The sequence below is a fragment of the Carya illinoinensis genome, chromosome 5 (assembly GCF_018687715.1).
Source record: "Carya illinoinensis cultivar Pawnee chromosome 5, C.illinoinensisPawnee_v1, whole genome shotgun sequence".
NCBI lineage: Eukaryota > Viridiplantae > Streptophyta > Magnoliopsida > Fagales > Juglandaceae > Carya > Carya illinoinensis.
In genome coordinates, this window is record NC_056756.1 from 20,854,750 (window position 1) to 20,862,577 (window position 7,828).

A 7,828-nucleotide genomic window follows, 5' to 3' on the forward strand; every position below is an offset into this window, starting at 1 on the left:
TGCTTTGTGGAGGTTGCACGGTATGTAAGACAGCGCATGCCTTGTTGACCCTTGCGCTCTGTGAGAGAGGGTGAGTGCTGCGTAAGCATGAACTCGCTCAAATACTTTGTGGAGGTCGTGCGGCATGTAAGACCGGGTGCGGCTCGTTGACCCTCATGATAGGCGAGAGGAGGGTGAGCAGTATGTGAGCCTGAACTTGCTCATAGAATTTGCATGTTCTGCAAAATTGGAACCAAAATACAATCTATTTTTTGTTAGCCACCAACTTGTCCCCATTCTTTTGAGCATGCGGTTCGTTCTGAAGTTGAGATGGGTAGTCTTGGGACTATCTTGCACTCTACCGAGGGAGGGGTAGGGGCACCTCAAGCCACACCCTCTCCCTTTAGTCCCCAAGGGAGGCTGTCATCCCTTTGCTGTAATGGGATGGGATAATGTTCGGGCAGCCTCTGGGCTGGTTCCGCTCTCCTTTGCAAGGGAGGTTGGTCTAACTTTGTTAACCCTTACATGGAGGTAGTTTGTTCAAGCAGTATGTCTGACTGAACCTTACATGGTGAGGGCCAGACTGGTGTTGTGCCCACTCTTAATTGTGGTGGAATGGTGTAATATTTGGGCAAACTTAGGGTTGGACCTGCTCTCTCTCGTGGGAGGGTCGAGATGGCCTCTGGCTCATCTCTCCCTTTGGTGCCCCTACAGGAGCTAATTTGTTCGAGCAGTATGTCTGACTAAACTCTCTCCTATCTTTAGTTGACGCTTATGATGAAGGTAATGTGTGTTGGCTATTGAGGATAGACCTGCACTTCGCCGAGGAAGGGGTGAGGTACTTCAAATCACACTCTCCATATTCATTCCCTCGGGGGAGGTAGTCATCCTTTTGCGAGGATGGGATGGGGTAATGTTCGAGCAGTCTTTGGGCTGGTCCAGCTCTTCTCCACAAGTGAGGTCAGACTAACTTGGGGTTAGCTCTGCCTATTAACCCTTACATGGAGGTAGTCTATTAGGATAGTATGTCGGACTAAACCTGCTCCCATTGATATTGCAGGAAAGGGGAGTGAGGGCCTGGTTAGTGTTGTGCCCACTCTTTGTCATGGTGGAATTGGGTAATGTTTGGTCAACATCAGGGTTAGACCCGCTCTCCCCCACGAGAGGGCCGAGATGACCTCTGGCTCATTTCACCTTTTGGTGCCTCGAGGGGAGGTAATCTCTTTGGGTAGCATGTCTGACTAGACCTGCTCCCATATTTGGTCGATGCCTGCAATAAAGGTAATAGCGTGTCGGGCTATTTGAGGACAGGCCTGCACTTTGCCGTGGGAGGGATAGAGCAACTTTCGGCATTGCACTTATCCTTTTGTTACCTCATGGGAAGGTAATCAGTCGATGAAGATTTGTAATTTAGATGAAGCAATTGCAGTTGGCGACTTGTTTCCTTGAAAAAGACTAGCGCTTTTCATTAAGTAGAGTTCATACAAACGAGGATCAAATTTGCAAAATTAAAGGAAGGCCAGAGTTGCCTCTTTTCCTTTTCTTTCTTATACACCCCTCCTCCTCTCCCTAGTCGGGACAGCTTGCATCATGGCAAGAGCTTGTTGCGGGTTTATGAGAGGCACATACCCATGTTGGGCATTGTTCCTCTTGCCATTGTCTTCAGCTCCTACATGTAGCATTCTTGTGCCGAGAGGCATATTCTCCTCGTATCTCACCCACCCCTTGGGTTGTTGGGAACTTTAACTTTAGATGGTAGGTCGAGATAATTGCCTTCAATTTGTTGAGTGTCAGGCAACTGATGATGGCATTATAGGCGAAGGAAGCTTTTACTATTAAGAAGTCAACCATGATTGAGGCAGTGCAAGAAGGGTTGCCTGATCGGTGCAAAACTGCAAGTGCACAGTATCGTAGTTTTATAATAAAGTGATAAGAAGAGTATTGTCCTCAGGGATTGGTACCCTACTTTTGCCAAATACCAAATTATCCTAATCTCGATTTTATTTAGAGGAATCACTAAGATTTTTGTAGTTGCAAATTAAACTAAGATCAACTCAAAAAGAAATACGCAAAGGCAATAAAACTGACGTTCAAAGATCAAATTAATGGGAAAGAAAACTTCTAGGAAATTGATTTCACCTAATTCTTCACTACGCTTTTCTCATCCAGCTAATTTAATTTAATTCTTTTTGTTCATTAGCAAATCTCTAATTCATCCAACAGCCTCTTTCGATAGTCAATTGGAAATTATTCTTGTTCATCAATTCACACAAGAATATGCAAATTAATAAAGCAAGAAAGCAATAAGACCAATAATTTAATTACTACATAGATTCATACAAGTCTTTCGATCTCTATACTTTTCTATGCTGAAATATTCAAGATCTACCCTATGATTCCCTCTTTCGATAGCAAATCACAAGATTAAATGTCATCTAATCAATGGCCAGTTAATTAGAAGCAATAAACTCAGAATAAATCAGATAAACAAAGAGAGAATTACCTTAAATTAGAATAGACAATCAAGCATAGTTTGGAACTAGGTTACATCATTTTCCTAGAATAAATAAAATTTAGCTCATGCTAGAAATGGAATTCAACATAAACGAATTCACCATAATTGTTCTGAGAATATTGGAAGAAAATAAACGCTGAAAAATACTCCTCGCAGCCGCAACTCGTCTTCAAAAACTCAAGAAAATGTTTCAATGCTTTTCTCCCATTTGTGCTCGTGTATGATTCCAAAAGAGATGATTTGAATCCTTCTAGCTGTGTTTTTCTGTTCCAAAAAATGTTCTCCAGTCAAAAGGTACGGCCATAGAGTGAAAAATCACTTTTATATGGTGTGACGGCGGAAGACCCTAGATCTGTCAAAATACGATGTTCGCTCGAGTGGGGTGTCGAGCGCACATCGAGCGTTCGACTCTGCCTGATTTTGCTCGAGCGGCCAATGTCTTCGCTCGAGCGATCTTTGTTTTCCAGCAACCCGCTTGAGCTCACTGTCGAGTGGCAGTTGAGCGTTTGAATCTGCCTGAATTCGCTCGAGCAGACAAAAGCCTCCGCTCGACTGATCTTGTAAAATTTGCAATATGAAATTTTGCAAGTCATCATTGCCCACTAAGACTGATAAGGCGATCGTCCCCACTGGTTAGACCCTTTCTCCTGAGAAGCCCTTGAGCAGCATTGGGGCCTGCAAGAGTCGGGCTGCGTTTATTCCCATGAGGACAAACGTGTCCCAAAACAAGATATCTGTCGAGCTACCATTGTCGATGAGGATTCTTCTGGTGGTGAAGTTTGCGATCTGCATGGTGACCACCAATTCGTTATCATGCGGATAGAAGACTCCATCCTCGTTGGTTTCTCCAAAGGAGATTATGGGAGCGAGCTCACTCCTATGGTACTTAATGGGGCAGTAGGAGGCTGAGTATACCTCCCGATATTGAGCATCTCTTGCGCTCTCCAGCCTCCTCTACTGATAACCTCTACTGGGACTCCTTTCTTGAAAACATCCCCTCCATGGCTATTCCATTTGTTGGGATAAAGGGTATCGGGGTGGGGCTTGGTTCCCTCAGTATGAATGGTACTGCCCGGTGCTGTGGGTGGTCGACTGATGATAGGTACAGTAACGACGCTCCTCCGGGGTTGTTCGTTTGTCCTCCTTAGTGACAGTGAACGTTGAGCGGTCGTGCTAGTGTGGTGTATTCCTCGCAGTAGGCTCTTCTTTCTTCACCTCTCATAGTTTCCTCTCGGCCTTCTCCCTAGTGTGGCCTTTGGTTTGGGCCTTTCCCCTCTTGTCCGCTTGCTCTAGCTCTTGTCGCTTGGGTTCGGCCAAGGTGCAGAGGGTATTTTTGGTGTTTATGAAATTGCCAACTTGATCCATGAACTCTCGGAGAGTCGCGGGGGTCATTTTAGCCAATTATGTGATGAATGTGGACTGGGGCCAAACTCCTCCGAGGAGCACTACCAAGGTGATCTCTTTGTCTTGCCCCTCTGTGGTCATGCGCTCTTTGTTAAACCTAGCAAGGTAGGTTTTCAGGTTCTTGTCTTCCCTCTGCTTAACAGTGAGGAGGAAAGTGGCAGGACACCTTCTTCTCCAGCTAGCCATGAAATGGGTGAGGAATAAGCAAGCCAACTCGTTGAAATTTTCAATGGAGCTGGGCCCTAGGAAGCCAAACCATGTCCTTGTTGGTTGCCTCAAAGTCAGCGGAAAGGCTTTACAGGCCACTTTCCCGAGGAACCAATGTAATGTCATGTGAGCCTTAAAAGTTTTGGAATGCTCAACTGGGTCTTGGGTCCTGTCATACGCCTCCATGGGTGGAACCCAAAATTTTGGTGGTAAAGGAATCACCATTACCTTTGTGCTGTAGGGAAAATCTGTACTAACGAGTAGTTGGTCCACTGTAGATGAGCTTCACATCTTTCTCATTACTTTCTCATACTTTCCCTTGAGTTTGTGTAGCTCATCTTGCATGAGCTTCCTCTCCTCTTGGTCATTGTCTCCTTCCTCTTCTCTCTGGGACTCTTGGTGCTCACTGGCCCTTGGATGTCCCTAGTGTGCTGACTCTTGGAGGTTGTCTTTGAGCACTTGGTTCTCTTCATGGAGAGCATCCATCTCGTTGGTGAGCCTTTCAATGAGTTGTTCCATTGCTACCAACCTTGTCTCCATGTTGCCTAAGGTTTCTTCTTCCTGTTCCATCGCAGGCTAGGGGAACACTTGCGCATTTGAGGGGCGGCCTCCTGCATTTGGATGGTTCAGTCCACGTAGCATAAGTTGGCCAGGGGAGGCAAGTACTGCCACAAGCTATCATCGTCCAACAAGGCGTTCGAGAGGACTTCATCTGGGTGGGCCTTTACCCAAGTTCAGACAATCTCAATGCGATTGACCTCCTCGGAGTCATTGGGGACCTAATGCCCTTGTTGTCCTTCAGGACTAGCCAGATAGCTCGGATAGGGTATTCTTGGCAGTCGACCTACCCGAAGGGAAACTCCCATCTCTTCTCAGACATCAAGAAGAAGCACCGACTCCATCCTTTCACCCTATTACAAATTGGTACCATACGAGCCAGTGCCTAGATGGAGCAAAAACAACAGGTGTTCTTGCTTTGCCTTAGAAGTTTGTGGGTGAGGAGGAACTCAGGAACGGTGAGATCGAGGAGGAATAGCAAGCACCACACCAAGATGCTCCACGCATTAAGGTGGAGTTAGGCAAGATCCATGCCCACAAAGTCTAGCATATCATGAACTGGACAGAAAAAGGTAGCCTAAGGCCACTGGAAAACATGGTGGGGTACAACACGACCTTCGATACAAACCCCTCAAAGTCCACAGCACCTTCGTTAGGCTACAGTACCACTAGATTGATCATACTTGGAACCTTGTACCTTGTCCTCAGTGACTCCAACTCATTGGGAGTCACCACTGACTACCATTAGAAGCCATCAAATCTCTAGGACTTTGTGTGGACCTCTAGCAGATCTATGTCCTCGGAGCCTCGAGAAGAATCGGTAGGTTTGGCAAGCTTAGGTTCTTTGGGACTTTTTGGGGCAGCACAAGAAGACAAAGGTCAGGAAGTGAATGGCTGGCCTCTCTAAAAGAAAGGAGAAGATATCAAATGGCGAAAACAAAATTCGCGGGAAGGCATGAAAGCAAAGGCAAGAAGAAATTTCCACCGGACCAGTCCAATAGGAATTGGCAAGGTAATTGAAAGGGATTTTTCCCTTGAGCCAAAAGCCCAAGTGCAGGCCCAAGTGCAGGGAGGCCCAAGTTGACTGGGAAACCCATCAACTCATTAAGGGCTTCCAGTCATGAATCTGAGAAAAGCCTATAGTCTTAATCGTACAAAGTACCAAAAGGAAGGAAAGGAAGGGATACGTCACCCCAGCCTTCGCCCTTCAATGTCTAGCCCCAAGGGACCTGTGCAGGTAGGCGGGCGGGAAACCTAGAGAGCCCTTGATCTTTTGACAACAAATGAGGAGGAGTATGGTGAAGTGCACCTACAGTTGGGTAGAAGGGACAGGGAGCACGCCACATTAATTGCGCCACCTAAGAGGCCACACCGCATTAAAGGATCCTGACCAAGTCAACAACTAAGGGAGAGTATACCAACATAATGTATGGGCAATTGACCCCCAAAACTGGGTATAAAAAGCAATCTCTAGGTACGAAGAACTCTCTACTCACTAGCACAAACTACTAAGAGGATACTGACTTAGCATCGGAGACCCTCCAACCTCCACGAAGGCACCCGTCTATTAGTGTTTTCTCAGTGTTTGCAAGCACAAACATGTGCAAAACATGACGTTAACAAATAAAATAATAATTTTGAAAAAAATTATTTTCATTTTTACATTGATTTAATGTATTTAAATTTAAAAAATATTATATTGTTAAGAGGTTGTAGTTAAAGCCTGACGGGGTTTGTTTATTCTACATGCATGGATGCAGCCGGGCCCCCTCCAACACTACATGCCGAGCCAAGAACTTTTGCCAAGTTGGTGTTTCAAGCTCCTCAGGTAATCCCTAAAGTGTCTATTCCTTTTCAACAACCCAAATGTGTTGATGGTGAGTTTTTCGTGCACTTTACGAAGGAGGAATTGGATCGTTCATTAGTCTCATTTCAGTTCTCTATGGTGTTAAAATTCTTGAGGCAAAGGCCATCTTTGGATCGCATCAGAGGATTTATTCAGAGCAAATGGGGCCTTTTGAATCAGCTAGTTGTTTCTGCGATGCACACGCCTCATAACGTATTTGTGAGATTTTCAAATGAAGAGGATTTTCTGAAGTCCCTTTCTCGAGAAAGTTGTGACATCGAAGGGGTTGCTTGTAGGCCCTTTCAATTGGTCGACAGATTTGAAGGAAGATGAGGAACCGGCGCTGGTGCCGGTTTGGATGATGTTACCTACCCTCCCCCAAAATCTCTACCAATAATTGTATTTACATAACATTGTGGCACCAATTGGAGTTTGTTTGAGGAGGGATAATGCGACATGTTGTGCAACCAGAACAAATGGTGCGGGGGTGTGTGTTCTTATGAATATTGATCAGGAGTTGATTTATTCTATCTAGATTGGGACGCCAAGGCATCCAACTAGTATATTCCAAGAGGTTGAATATGAAACTTTACCTGCCTTTTATTCCTGTTGCAAAGTGCAAGGGCATAATTTGAAGACTTGTAAGGCCAAAATGAAGGAAGGAAAAGAGACCAAGAATTTGAAGGTTATTAAGTTGAGTAGAATCTGGGTCCCAACGGACAAGGAAGATGAGGTGAAGGAAAATAAAGTGCAATAAAATAATAATATATAATCCCCTCCTATTTTGGTTCTGGAAAACTTGGAACCCAGGGATCCTATTTTGGATGATGGTAATGATGTAGGGATATCGACTTTGGAGATTGAGGCAGGTATGGATGATATAGCAGTCCCAGCGAAAACGAAAGATCCGTTGATATGTGGAGAACCAAGTGGGACCATACCTGATGTAGAGTTGGTTTCTTTACCAAACATAGATCAGGCACCGAATGCTGAGATTAATCCATTGGTTGATGATACGATTGAGAATGTTGTGGTGCGGCCTGGAGATACATAGCCAGCAGTATCAGAAGATTTGCAGATGATGATTTTCAATCAAGAACTAGCTGTTATGGAGTTGAAACCTGATGATGAAGGTAGTATTCCTCATCCTGGGAAAGACAGAGATGGTTCCTTTGATTTTGATTTAGTGGTAAAAAATTTGCCAAGCAAAAGATTTTTACATAGTTCTTCTAAGGCTCTGAGCAGGTCCTCTTAGTAAAATTTATGATTAGTAAACTTATGTATTGGAATATCCAAGGTCTTGGCACCTCAAAAAAATG